The sequence below is a fragment of the Protopterus annectens genome, chromosome 5.part0, assembly GCF_019279795.1.
Source record: "Protopterus annectens isolate FY-2018-M chromosome 5.part0, PAN1.0, whole genome shotgun sequence".
In the NCBI taxonomy this organism is placed as follows: domain Eukaryota; kingdom Metazoa; phylum Chordata; order Ceratodontiformes; family Protopteridae; genus Protopterus; species Protopterus annectens.
The window spans coordinates 1111617793-1111632802 of record NC_056735.1 but is presented as its reverse complement, the minus strand read 5'-3'; the positions used below and the strand labels follow the sequence as shown (position 1 = coordinate 1111632802).

Sequence of the window (15010 nt, the reverse complement as noted above, 5' to 3'; positions counted from 1 at the left end):
CTCAGTCGTTTTGTATATCTTGTGTCTGGAAATTCTGGGCCTTTTGCATAATAGTAACAATACAAAAGTTCTTTCTTATCCTCAGTAGTCCACTTTACTGTCTTTATGATTCTTCTTGGCCTATCAGTTTTTGTGATTTTTCTGGACTACTACTTCCTTTTACAACAGGAGGGCCATCCTCCCCTGGGCCTGGCCTGGCCCCATTGTAGGAGTGTTTCCGTAATTTGAAGATGCTACACTGTCATATTTTCCAGTCCTGGCACCAGTGTGCCTAACAGGATTGGGCACTTTTTTTATCTTGGGTCTTGTGCACCCGGCTCTCTTGTTTTAATGTTTAACCTGCGTCTGTCCATGATATATGCTATATAAATACAGTCTATATATCAGTGTTGTCTTGGTGAGATTTTGTGAAAAACAGAGTCCACCTTTCGAAGGTACTCACCAAGACTCAAGGATTAATTCAATTTCAGCAATAATAATCTCCTTTAATTGCTGACTTATCTCTCCATTCGGACCCCATTTTGCTTGTTAGGGCTTCATGATGTAAAGGTAGACTTTGTGTTTCTGCCTCCTGCCTGGCAAGTGTAGCATATAACTGATATCACTTTCACTCCTTCCAACAGTGAAAAGACCGTCCTTTGCTGCATTCATCTTATTTTGTTAAAGTGGAATAACTACCACTACCCCTTGTCCTATGTTTCCCACTGTTTGGTTATACCAGATTTTTTGCTAATCTTATGCTTTTGCAAAGTGGTCCTTTGTCAACTCTATAACCTCCCTAGACTGAAATTCAGGAAGAGTCCAAAACAGCCTCTTTTGGAAATCTCACTCAAGCTACCACTCATCACAGATTGTGTTAACTGGCCTTCTCACACTTTGGTAGTAAAGTAGCTGAAATGACCCAAAACTTTAATTCATAGGACACCTGTCTGTATGAAAACTGGTGGTACTTGGGGTACCTGTCTGCATGCAAAGTGGGGATGGAGCAGGCATTGTCCCACACCCATTTAAACTGGTCTGCAGGTGGTCTCAGCATGGTTGTAATAGCACAGATAAGCATGTACAACAAACCTTTCTTTGTGGATGGTAGGGGACATTTTTAACTGTTTTCTCCCATGGTGCTTCCACAAATACCTTGTCACGCTGCCAGTCCAGCTATCTGGAATTTTTGTGAATAATTCTATGTCATTTGTGAATATTGATATGATTTATATATAACTGTATGTTATGTACTGAGCTTCAAGAATGTAACCACAGCATACCCTGCTGGAACATAGAAGAGTAACATGCAAAACTTAAGAATAGTTGAGGTTAAGTTACTTTATTGCTGGGCCTGAACAAAAGATGTTATCTCTCAGTTTCAGTTCAATAGCAGACACAATGTCTAGAGCTAGAAGTTTTTCTATTGTCTTGAAAGAAAAGTAACTACTAGGAATAAAATGTAAAGTGTTTTATTGTTTTACAACTTCCAAGATCTGGCAAACATCTGAGAGAGAGGTATTTTTAACACAGATATGTTAAATTCTCTTGGTTTCTGGTTTAGCCTGGGTACTGAAGTCAGGTGACAAAAAGTGATGTCATCCAGGCTAACCCAGCAGTAAAATGGTATGTTGATTTAAGAACTCTCTCAAAGAGAGACTGTGCATTTTGTATTTTATCTTGGACCTAGCAAGAAGATCCACTCATCATCATCCTCTGCACTTGCCTGTCTGTAAGATTTAGGGCATAGTATCTCTCTCAGCTATAGATAAGAATATAGTAAAGATTAATTTAGATGTTTTCTCTATTTATTTGAGACTGTCCTGCAATGTTTTAAAATATTTCGTGTGATTTTGAACTCTGAAGTTACTGTGTTGATTGACTGGGTATTGTTTTGTTCTTTTATTTATTATGAAATATATTTAAACCTATCTTTGTGGCTGATGTTTGTGAAACATATTTAAGCTCTAAGAGTACCTGCATAGGTATTTGGTGACACTGTGCAGGCCACTCCAGTAGCCTTGCTTGGTCAGACTACAGTTTGGATTAGTAGTAACAGTACACAGTATGATTGGACACCCTTTGTAAGGGCCTTATAGTAGCTGATAAGGGTGGCTGGTGGCAGCTGGAACTACCTTATAGTCTGGGAAAAAGGGGGCATAGCTAGTAAACCTGTGCCAGCCTTTCCCAGGTGTGTGTTTTTGCATAAATCAAATCTCAAAGTGAATGTGTGTCAGCTACTTTGGCAGGGACATGAAGCACTGGTTGGGCAGAGAGGGTGCTGGAAGTCTTAGCTTGGCCACTCGGCTAAGTTCTCAATCCTATATATGTGCTAGTGGGAAGTCTTATTGGGGATCTGAAGAAAGAGGGAGAAACCAACCCCAGACCGACTGTGGTCTCTGTGTACTCTTAATGGAAATTGTACTTTACTGTGTTTGCACTTGTCATCCTCCCAGTGTGCATGTCCCGTAGCTGTTACCAAGGGTGAGGATTGAGGCTCCTTGATTACTGGGCCATTGCAGGAGCGTCACATATTAATTACGTCAGCATGTCTGACGTTACCGTAGCCCTTGGTCTGTCAGTATATTTCTGGGAAAACATGCCTTGCTGAAAATTTGTAACAGAAAGTTTGCTACATTTTCTGTTTCACTGGAAGACAGAGTAACTGCTTAAGGGGTACCAAGTAGCATGTTCTACAATCATTAAAATACTGCCTTTTACCTGTGCTGCTTGCAGTGCTAAAAAGCCCCTCAATATCCTTATTTACTCCTTGTTATAGTCCTTCAGTAATAGTGAAAGGTACCAAAGCAGCCTTAACCATGTCTTTTGCCTTACCAACATTTTGACAATGCTCACACATTTTGCAGCACCCTGTAACATCTTTTGCAGTACCTGGTCAATAAAAATTTTTTGCAAACCACCTCCTTGAGAGGTTTATGCCCATATGGCCTGCAAAAAGAAATATCATGTACTATGGAGAGAGGTGTCCAACAATAGGCCCTTGTGACTACCAACCACTTATAGGTTCATAGATAAGTACTGTACTAGCTGCACTTGCAGACCATTTTAGGCCTAGCCAGTTCCCCCTTTTGTGCTTGAATTAACCTGTCCCATTTGGTGTTAGATTAGCCTTATCTATATCATGGTCAGTAATTAGCCTTATCTTGTCATGGTCAGTAATTAACGGAGCTTTGGGAGGACCCCCTGTGTTACCCTGTCCAAATTACAGCAAAGAATTTGTTGTGCAGGTGGATGCTTCAAACCATGGGGTTGGGTTTCCTCAGAGAAAGAAGAGAATAACTAGAACCATACCATAGATAACCTGGGGAAACCCATGCATGGGATAAAGAATTTAGGAGCTGTCTCTGTCTTTTAGTCATAAAGGGAGCAGTCATGGGATAAATGTTCTGTTTCACATACATTGATTCAAGTTGTATTTGAATATGAACAGGGAGGAGCTTTGTTTTATGGAGGTGGGGAGTCTTTTCTAGAGCAGAGATATCCTCTCTGAGCTACACCTTTTCCTCTAAACCATTCTGTTGATGTTGCAAAAGAAGTTTAGATCCTGCTGATGTGCAATATGTCCATCACTTTTGGGTTGGGGGTTGCCTTGTATTCTCGATATTGGTCACCTCTTAGCAGATTGTAGGATACAACGTATAGCAACAGGGCTTTAAGTCAGTCTATGTAGGACATATTAATTCCATGCTGTATCATCTATTCCCCTAGCCCCCATAAGGAGTCTTTTTTCTTTACAATAATCCTTTGTCACAGTAAACTGACATCCCCTTCCCCGATGATCCAAAACCTCCTTAGCTACCTCCCTCATTTTCTGTGAAGTGGTATCTCAGAGCTGTGCCTGCCTCAGCTTTGTCTGTGTAATCCTCCCTAGGTCCCTTTCCAGGAGCAGTTTAGTGTCTTTTGACAACTGTGGCTCGTTTACTGGCTTGGTGCTACCGTCTGTCCCTTTCTGTAAAGTAGTCCTTCCAGACTTTTGCATATATGTAACTTTTTATTTTATGTTTGTGTTTATCATTTGTTGGCAAGGTTAATTCCAGTAGGCTAGTAGTCCCTTTTCATGGGAGACATGAGGTGGTACATATACTACTAGGGGAAATTTGGCTACAGCATTGGGGATCTTCCTCTACTCTAAACAGCTGTATTGTGGTCATATGACATTAAAGTATTTTTTCTCTGTAAGGATTGGTTGGATTTATTGTCAGCATTTTGTCACAGTTACACACTTTTGGTCAACACACACATACCACACAGTTGTTTTACCGGCTGGTCATGGTTCATTTTGTGTACGTTGAACTTGACTTGGTTCTGTACGTCGGAGTCATGGTTCTCTGGCTTTCCCCATACTGTACATTCTTCTTGGGTTATTAGTTTTTACACTGTGCAGATGTTCTTCATCTCACATTGCTGCAGTCCTTACTTATGGGTAGTCCGCTGTCCTCGGTCGGCCCGAATACCAAAGTATTAGGCTGACATCGGTCATGGGCGCTTAGATCTGACATCAGAGCGTCAGGGTATAAAAGCGCATGACCGACGTCATATCCTCAGTCTTTTTTGCCGCATGGTCCGATGCAGAAGCAGCATTGCAAGTGCCGTTCGGCGTTCTGAAATTTTTCGTATTCGGAGTTTCAGACCGATACCAAGTTGGGCTAAGTACCCCGTTGGGGAATATTTTTGTTTTTTCTTGCCTCAGTTATTTACCGGATGTCAGAAAAAGTGAATAATTGTATTTCTTGTGGGAAACAGATACCGCATAGGGATTACCACTCGCTTTGTATTCCTTGTTTGGGACCGGAGCACGACGTAGTCGGGTGTCGGTTTTGTGCTAGGTTTAATAAGCGCACTATAAAACGAAGGTTAGATTGCGCTAGGTTAGTCTTTGGTAAGCGGTGTAATTATAATATGCCGTCGGATCCTCCGACGCCCGCTTCCACGAAGAAGCGCAAAGACAAATCTTTGAAGCCTAGGCAGGATGATTCGTCCGTTTCGGACGCCGGTCCTTTAGAAGCTACAGTGGAACAGGTGGATCTGGCTGAAGTTTCTGTTGAGTCCCAGGGGGAAACTTTGATTTTACAAGATGTGGCCTCACAGGAGTCAGGTCAGGCTGAAGGGGCCTCTCAGGTTACTGTTCTCCCTTCTATGCCTAAGGTGGTTAGGCCTTCTGCTACTATTTCTAAGGCTCCTTCTAAGGGCAGGTCTGTTTTGCCTTCCTCTGGTGTCAGTCCTGGTTCTTCAGGGTCTGTGCCTAAAAAGCACATGCTTAAAATGGCAGAAGATTTGATTACTTTAATTAGAGGTTCTATGCCCCCTCCTGATAAGAGGCCCAGGGTAGAGCCAGAGTTGGAAAGTTTGGAGCAGGCCTCAGATGATTCAGAGTCTTCTGCTGAAGACATTCAAGATTTTCCTCCTTATTCTGATTCTGATGCAGAGGATTCCACTCCCTCTGCTTCTCCTCCAGAGGATTTTTCATTTTCAGAAACTCTACATTCCATGAGGGAGCATTTTAAGTGGGAAGGACAGGATTTCTCTGATTCACGGAAGAGACTTAGGGAGTTCTTGTTTTTACCACAGCATAGACCCTTAGCTATACCTCCTGTTTTGTATGTTGTTCAAGATGTTTTCTCGGAAGCTTCCCTTAATCCAGATTCTGTGCCTCCTGCTCCAGTTAAACCGGACAGGTATTACAGGGTGCCTGAGGCTCATATATATCTGTATAAGAGTCCTAGGGCGGACCCAGAAACTATTAGTCAGGGGCCTAAGGGTGTTAGAGCCTCTGTTGTAAAGAATCCGGTTCCTCTAGATAAGGAAGCTAGAGCTTTGGATAGATGGGGTAAGAAGGTGTATACCTCTTCTACTTTAGCAATGAGGGCTTTAAATTGCCAGTTTCATATGTTGAAGTATCAGAATTTCCTCCTTTCTCAGCTAAGATCTAAAGTGGATGCTTTGGCAGAGGGCATAGAGTGTAAAGAATTGCAGGATTTAGTACATGTCTCTGAACAGGTGGGTAAGCATTCTTTGCAGTGTGGTTTTGATGCTTTACAGGCTTCTTCTAGGGTGGCTGCCACTGGTTCAGTTATTCGTAGGCACGCCTGGCTTAAGGATCAGAATTTGTCCGAGCATGTTAAGACTAGAATTCTGGATGTCCCTTTACAGTCTGAAGTTTTGTTTGGTCGTCCTGTGGAGTCAGTATTGAAGAAAATGGAAGACAAGGCTAAGTCTATGCAGACTGTTAAAGATTTTTTGCAGGTACAACCTCCAAAGTTTAGTAGAAATTGGCCTACTAAGGGATGGACGTACCCTTCTTCTGATTCTCAGTCTAGGGGTAGATCTAGGCGTGGTAGGGGCAGAGCTCAGAGTACCTTCAGGCCTAGAACATGGAGTTCGCCTGCACAATCTGCAGGTGAGGGCAGGGGCCAGTCCTTTCGTAAACAGGCCCAATGACCTGCATTTTCAGCTGCCAGATTCTTCTTGCCTGGCAGCTCCTTTGGGAGGAAAGTTGGCTCTTTTCAAGCAAAACTGGCTTTTAGTCACCCAGGACAAATGGGTATTGGACATTATAAACCGAGGCTACAAGTTCTATTTCCATACCTTGCCTCCTTTCAAAGGCATGCCAGACGTTCCTCCTCGGCAAAGGATAGAGGCTCACAAACAGATTTCTTTACTTCTTCAAATGGGAGCTATACAGCCAGTTCCTCTGTCAGAAGTGGGCCTAGGATTTTATTCTCGCCTGTTTCTAGTTCCAAAGAAAGGGAACACGTGGAGACCGATTTTGGATTTATCTATCCTCAACACTTACCTGGACATTCCAAAGTTCAAGATGCTGACTTTACAACAACTTTTACCTCTGTTGGGAAAAGATCACTGGATGGTTACTCTGGATCTCAAAGAGGCTTATCTTCATGTTCCTATCAGGCCCAGTTGCAGGAGGTACCTGCGTTTTCGGGCTGGAAATTTACATTATCAGTTCTCTGCATTGCCCTTTGGCTTATCTACTGCGCCCAGAGTGTTCACAAAGGTCTGGCTCCAGTGATAGCCTTTTTCAGGCTAAGTGGAATACAGATTTATCCTTATTTGGACGATTGCCTGATTATTGCACAAGACAAGGACGAACTTCTTCATCATCTACAGTATGTGATGGTAGTGTTAAGATGCCTAGGGTATTCTGTGAACGAAACAAAGTCCAGTCTAGTACCCTCTCAGGACATGTGCTTTCTGGGTGTGAGACTGAATACAGCTTCCCAGATGGCTTTTTTGACCCCGGACAAACAAAGAAGCCTTTCTCTTTATTTCCATCAAATGTCTCTACAGTCCAGGCTGACTGCAAGGACAGTCCTTCAAGCCTTGGGGTTCATGGCATCTTGTATTCTGGTGCTTCCCAATGCCAAACTGCATATGAGGAAGCTTCAATGGTATCTCAAAAATGTATGGACACAACACTGCCAAGATCTAGACACTGTCATTCAGATAATACCTTGCATTCAGGAGGAATTTTTGTGGTGGGCTCAGGAATGTCACCTAAACAAGGGACTCTCTGTGACCCAACCAGAGGCGAGTCAGAGTCTAACGACAGATGCCTCGGACAAGGCTTGGGGAGCACACCTCAATGGAAAATGGGTGCAAGACACGTGGCCTGTCAAACTTCAACATTTGCATATCAACTTGAAGGAAATGTTAGCAGTCCAATTTGCATTGATGGCTTTCAAGGATTTACTTCACCCAGGGCAGGTGTTGATTCAAACAGACAACACTACTGTCATGTGGTACATCAACAAGCAAGGGGGAACCCATTCATACCCTCTTTGCAGGCAAGCGATGATTTTGTGGGAGACTGCTCTCAGTTTACACCTCAATCTTCAGGCAAGGTTTCTACCGGGAGCACAGAACTCCTTAGCAAATGTGTTGAGCAGACAAATAGTGGATCCTCACGAGTGGAAATTGGATCCTCATGTATTCCAAAAGTTGACAGGGTTATGGGGAACTCCAGACATAGATCTGTTCGCTTCTCCACTAAATTACCAGTTGCCAAAGTTTTGCACAAAAATGTTTCATCCCACAGCTTGGAAGGTGGACGCTCTATCATTCAGTTGGAACAATCTGCATGTATATGCCTTTCCACCTCTGCCTCTTCTTCCCAAGGTACTCTTGAAGGCCAGACAAGACAAGCCAACCATGATTCTGATAGCGCCGGATTGGCCTCGACAACACTGGTACCCACTACTGAGGAGTTTAGTACGAGAGCCTCCATGGCCTCTGCCTTTGATTCCGCACCTTTTGTCTCAAGAGGGCAATCACTTCCTCAATGTCAGGATTCAGTCTCTGCATCTAACAGCCTGGCATATTCTGTTTTAGACTCTGGAGGGTCTCAGCTTCCACAACAAGTTTTGAATGTTATTTTGGAGGCCAGGAGGCCTAGTACCAGGAAAGTTTACGCTGATAAATGGAGGAGATTTTTTATTTGGAGCAAAGGGAAGGACTTTGATGTCTCCAAGCCTGATTTAAGTGTTTCTCTTCAATATCTTACTGAGTTATTGGACAAGGGTTTGTCCTTCTCCTCCATAAAGGTTCATGCTGCAGCCATTTCTGCTCACTATGACTGTGGCCCTCCTTTATTCTCTCATCCTTTGTTTAAGCAATTTCTTAGAGGGGCAAAGAACATAAGACCCCCACGTAGAGCTCCTACTCCTGCTTGGGATCTCAATTTTGTGTTGGAAAAACTTACTCTACAACCTTTTGAGCCTGCCGCTACTGCCGAGTTAAAGTATTTGTCATGGAAGACTGCTTTTTTGTTGGCCATTACCTCTGCAAGAAGGGTTTCTGAATTACAGGCCCTTATGGCAGTGGAACCTTTCCTGATTTTTCATAAGGATAGGGTATCTTTGCGTACTAATCCTTCCTTTATGCCTAAAGTGGTGTCTAGTGTGGCCTTGAACCAAACTATTCATTTACCTACTTTTTATGCAGACCCACAAAATAAAGGGGAAAAGATTTTGCATACTTTGGATATTCATAGGCAGTTGCGTTATTATTTGAGCAGAACCAAGGGGTTCAGGCAGTCTCAGCAGTTGTTTGTTTCTTTTGCTCTGGGTTCTCAAGGAAAACCTGTTTCAAAACAAACTATTTCTAAATGGATTGGTTATTGTATTTCTTTCTGTTATTCCCATCATGGTAAGGAGATTCCGGCTGGAATCAGACCTCATTCCACTAGAGCTACTGCCACTTCTATGGCCTTTCTAAGGGGGGTAGCTACGAAAGATATTTTGGAGGCAGCTACTTGGAGTTCAGTACATACTTTTTCTAAACATTACCACCTTCCTCTCTATTCTAAGTCTAGGGCTGGATTTGCCACTGCTATATTACAGGGCATTTTAGAAGCCCCTAATGCTTTATGATTTTGCCATCCTCCCTTTCCTCTGCTTTGGGATTCTACCCATAAGTAAGGACTGCAGCAATGTGAGATGAAGAACATAGTACAGTTTTGTACCTACCATAAATGTAGATGTTCGAAGATCCACATTGCTGCAGTCCAATTTACCCTCCCTCCTTCCCCACTGTAGTTTGGCATGGTTATATGCTTTGGGTGGTGGTTGTTGTTGGGCATGTTTTTGGGAGGTATTCTGTTTTTGGCTGTGGCCTTCCTTGTTTGGCCTTCTGACATCTGGGGCAAGAAAAGACTGAGGATATGACGTCGGTCATGCGCTTTTATACCCTGACGCTCTGATGTCAGATCTAAGCGCCCATGACCGACGTCAGCCTAATACTTTGGTATTCGGGCCGACCGAGGACAGCGGACTACCCTTAAGTAAGGACTGCAGCAATGTGGATCTTCGAACATCTACATTTATGGTAGGTACAAAACTGTACTTTTTACCCTCATTGTTATTCTTAGGAGTTGATAGTATTCCAGTTCAGTACACATACCCTTAAACTAATAGAGTACCAGCCTTCAGCTTTTGAAATAACTGCCAGAATTAATTACTTGATGTAAAAATGATGCAGTGTACTTTGTAATGTTAACTATAAAGCAACTAAACAATTGCAGAAGAAAATGGAAATCAGGAGGAGTTCAAGCAGATAAAATGTATACAGAAATCTGCTAACTACAGTTGATATAATGCTGAATTAGTTAGCTAAAGTTTTAGATGTAATGCTGAATTAGTTAGCTAAAGTTTTACTGCATTTTATCTCTGTTTGACTTCAGAAAAGCATTCAAATACTGTAGAAAGCATTCATAAGCAATACATTTCAGAAATGACATCACAAGCCGAGAAGTCCCACTGTGCACATTCTATGTGGCATTGCTCATGTAGAAGTTAACAGCTAGCATTCCTGAAATTCTTTTGTGTGAATGAGTTAAATAAGTGCTATATCTCTCTCCTGCATTGAAGACCTCCAACTCCTTCATGGAAGTTTATAGCTGACAGGTTTGCCTCGCCAACCATTTGGACATGTTAACTCACTGATGTCGCTTCAGGTTTTTGTGGATTTATTTTTAATTTTTACATTTGTTAATTGGTTAAGTATACTAGATCCAAGGATGCTTTTCAGGTACGACCCAGACTAAGTAGGCATGCATTACAATTATTTGAAAAAATTACATAGCAGTAGTAATAGACTGTACCAAATAGTCGAAAACCATCTAACAACAGTAATTGCAGTAAATTAATGCCAGTAAAGTAATATGCTAAACAGTTTCAAAATATATAAACCCCAGATTGGATGATGATAAAAATTAATAAACATGATAACTCTCAGAAGAGGATTTGTTGCAGTATATTAAATAAAAGGAATTATTAACAGAGTATGTAATAATTAAAGATGGAGATAATAGTTGCTGTTGATTGTAGAGACATGTATATAGTAAAAGCAGATACAGCATTTAGTAGAAATGGAATGATGAGATAAAATGTAATTCCATTTTTAGTTGTGAAGTAGCTGGAGAGAGTATTCTTACTCCATAAGAGAAAGTAAGAAATAGAAAGTATATATACATATGTACAAAATAGTGTTACTATATTTGTTTCAACCCAGGGACTTTGAGTGTAAAGTGAGAGTATTTTAGTCTGAAGTGTAGAAAGAGCTAAAATTCCTTGGTCAAAGGAATGATATTGTGAACTCTTCTGGAGATGTTTTTGAGTAATTTTCTAAAGTTCTGAGAGGAAATACATCTAATGTTTGTGGTATGATGTTCCAGGTTGCAGGAGTAAGATTCAAAAAAGAATTTTCTACTATTGCTAGATTCTAAAGTAGTCAAGTTTAGGAAGTTGTTATCTTAGCTCCTGTAGGCATATGAGATATCTGGAAAGTGCATCAAGTTTCTTTAAAGGTGAAAATAGTTGTCATTGATCTGTTTGAATGGCCATCACGTCATATGTCTTAGGCCCTTGTGTATAGGGAGTAATATCTGGGCTTTCACATGGGTAGTGTTTTTAAGGAGAATTCATGATGTTAAGTTGTCAATCTCGCCTTCATTCTTGCTGGTGGGTTAGGAGCCGATCCTCGGCTCCGACTCGGCCTATACCAAAGCTCGAGACCCTCCCTATATCCCACAATGCTAGGCGTCCAATACCCAGATCTCATTTGCCGCTTCAGCTGCGAGGTTGCGTTTTTACTGGCTCCAGGTCGTATAAAACTTTTTTACTAAGTTTATTTATATATAAATAGCTAATTTCTTGTTAGATATTGTTCTTTTAGTGTCCCCTTTCTGATCCCTTGAGAAATCTCATTTAGAAACTCTCTTTGCTAGTAGTTTTCAGAGTTTCTCCCCCCCTCCCCCACCCTTTAGGGTAGAGTTAGTTTTTTCTTATATATATTTATATTTCTACTAGTCTTGTTAACTGTATTTTTTATAGCAGTATTATTACTCTTATTACTACTATATTATTGTAGTGTTAGTTCTAGTGCATGTGTGTGTGTTTGTAGTGTGTTAGGCACTTGTTACTTATTTCCTTGGTACCCTCTTATAGTGTCATTATGTCTAAGGATTCTAAGGTCTCAGGTTTCAAGAAGTGTGACTCGTGCTGTCAGAAGATGTCTCTGACAGACGGTCACACTTCTTGTGTGTATTGTTTGGGCCCCCTACATCTGCAGGACTCTTGTTCGGTCTGTCATGCCTTTAGTCCGAGAGTCCTGCAGGAGCATAGGAACAAACTTATTTTGAGGGGCTTACTTAAGCCTGAAGGGTCCCCAACTAAGCCTTCGTCGGGTAAACTCTCCAAGCCCGCCAAACCGTCGGCTCTCTGTTCGGAGCTGTCGCCAAGCAGAGCTACTGCCTCCACATCGGTTCCGGCTGGAACTAACACTTTGAGATCTCAGTCGGCTCCTGTTGTAGTGTCAGAGCCTTCTCTGAGCCGAAAACGCTCGAGATCTCCCTCTTTGGAGTCTGTTCGTTCGGCTCCGAGATCTCTGTTACTACAGTCGGAGCGGAGCCATGGGTCACATTCCTCTCAGTCTTCCAGGCTTTCTGATCACGACCTCGAGAGGGTGGTCAGTAGACTCCTAAAGTCGCAGGCACTTGCCCAAATGTTATCTAGCCCTTCTCAACAGACTGCGGCTATCCCTGCATCTTCAACATTTCCTCCTCCAACTCTTCCATTATGTTCGGAGCCTGAACTCGTTGGGGCTCGAATCGTCGGTGCGTCAGAGCCGATACCACACATTTCGGCTCCGATCTCTTCATTGGTTCTGTCCTTGGAGGGATCCGGGCGCCGGGACTCCCTCGTTGGCTCTGAGGGGGCGAGTGGCATTGGACCCTTGTCCAGCCCCGTTCTCCCTCTCTGTGCCTCGGCGCAGGTGAGCTCAGCCCCGACATCGGAGCCATCACTCTTGGTGCCGGGAGGGGTTCTCATCTCTTCGGAGTGGGGACCTTCCTCTCTGCATGATAGGGGTGCCTTCGAGGTCATGAGGAGCGTACTGACTCCTGGGTCGGACCCACGATCGGCTCCTTCGGCTCCTCCCCCCATGCTGCCTATGTCGGTCTCTGTTCACCCTCTTGACCCCAAGCGTGGAGAACAGATGCTCCAGGTAGCCCCATTGAGTGTGTCTTCTTCTTCCGATGCCTTCCCTTATCATTCAGAGGAGCCCACTCGGAAGAGAAAATGTAAGAGGAAACATGTTGACTCCCCCCGAGTCAGTCACCTCAGACACCAATTTGGAGGATTCGAAGGGTCCCCAAGGTCCCCCTCTGAGGATGTCTCCTTTTCAGACATCCTTGAGATCCTTAGGCAGAGGAGGAACTGGACTGCCCTTAACCCCACCGAGGATGAGTCGGTGTACCTGGGCGCGTTTGGTTCTAGCCCCTCCACCTCCTGGGTGTCTCCGCTTTTTGACCCACTCATGGAAGTGGTGGCTCGGAAGGTGTGGACGGCCCCAGACACAGTGGAACCAACTCCCCGTAGGCCCACAATGTTTATTACAGCCCCGTCTGACAAACAGTTTCTTACGAAGGGTGTCCCTGTTGATGCCATGGTGGTTGCAGCAGCCACTAAGAAGGAGTTGGCTGATCCTTCTGTCCCTGTCCATCCACCTAATAAAGAATCTAGGACAATGGACAGGTACGGGAAGCGGATGTTTTCTTCAGTGATCTTTTCCATGCGGTCGCTGAACTACCTGTGCCATTTCACCCACCTTCAAAGGGATATCCTTAAGGAATTGGGTGACACCCTTCAGGATCCATCTGCTGCAGGTTCTCAGGAAAAGATTAACTCCCAGCTGGCAACCCTTAACTCCATTGTTAACTCCTCCATGCAGCTCATTTCTTATGAAGCTGATGGGGCGAGTAGGGCCACAGGCACAGGTGTAGCCTTGAGACGACATGCCTGGATGCGGTTGTGCAACTTTGCTGACCCCTTTAAGGCGTCCTTCACCAACACCCCCTTCGATGGTTCGGCCTTGTTCGGACCACAGGTGAAGGATACACTTACCAGGTGCAAGCAGGAAGGCAAGACTCTCTCTGCCGTGGGAGTCCATTTTTCCACTCCATCTAGACCATACCCGAAAGGTCAGAAGGGTGGAAAAATGTGGTTTCACAAACCCCAGGGAGTCATGCCTGACGCACGTGGTGCGTTTCCCTCCAGGGGCAGAGGAGGGAACAATAATAGACACAGCCCGAGGGGCAGAGTGGGTCCGCAGAATCAGGGTAACAGGGAATCTTTCTCTGACAAACCCTTCCAGCACCTCTGAGGGGCTGCCCGACTGTCCACCTTCGGAGGCAGTCGGGGGAAGGTTGTCACTGTACCCAGAAGCCTGGCAACTCCTCACACAAAACAAATGGGTACAGTCTATCATATCCGATGGTTACAAAATTCCCTTCGTCCACACCCCTGTACAAAGAAACAGATCCCTTCCAGATGTCCCACCCGTGCTAAGGGATCAAGCAGTACTAGAAATTTCAAAACTGCTAAAAAAGAGGGCCATCCAGCCAGTCCCAGCAGACCAGCAAGGATCCGGAATTTACTCTAAGTTCTTTTTGGTACCGAAAAAGACAGGGGACTGGAGACCCATTCTGGATCTCAGCAGACTGAACAGGTCTATACAAAGAACAGAGTTCCAGATGGTCACGCTTCAGTCCATTCTACCCTTTTTGGGTCAGGACAATTGGATGTGCTCTATAGACCTTCAGGATGCATACTACCATATCAAAATGAACAGGCGCTCCAGAAGGTTTCGCCGCTTCCAGCTGGGAGCCAGTCACTATCAATTCAGAGCCCTGCCCTTTGGTCTCACCACAGCCCCCAGGGTGTTCACCAAATGCATGGCAGTGGTTACGGCTCACCTGAGACGATGAGGATTCCAGGTGTTTCCATATCTAGATGACTGGCTCTTTACTGCTTCCACCAGGCATCAACTTCTGCGAGCCAGGGACTATACCATTCAGACTTGCTCCGAGCTAGGTATATCAATAAATTTGGAAAAGTCTGCATTGTCGCCTTGTCAATCTATAATATTTATAGGCGCAGAAATAAACACAAAAGATCTGTCTGCAAAACTTCCTCCAGACAGAGTATCAGACATTCGC

General features: G+C 43.8%; 1 protein-coding gene across 1 annotated transcript in view; it reads left to right on the top strand.

The window, feature by feature from the left end:
• LOC122802327 (mitochondrial intermediate peptidase) overlaps window positions 1-15010 on the top strand; it is a 2150265-nt gene that overhangs the window by 2104480 nt on the left and 30775 nt on the right. The gene's annotated exons all lie outside the window — the stretch shown is intronic.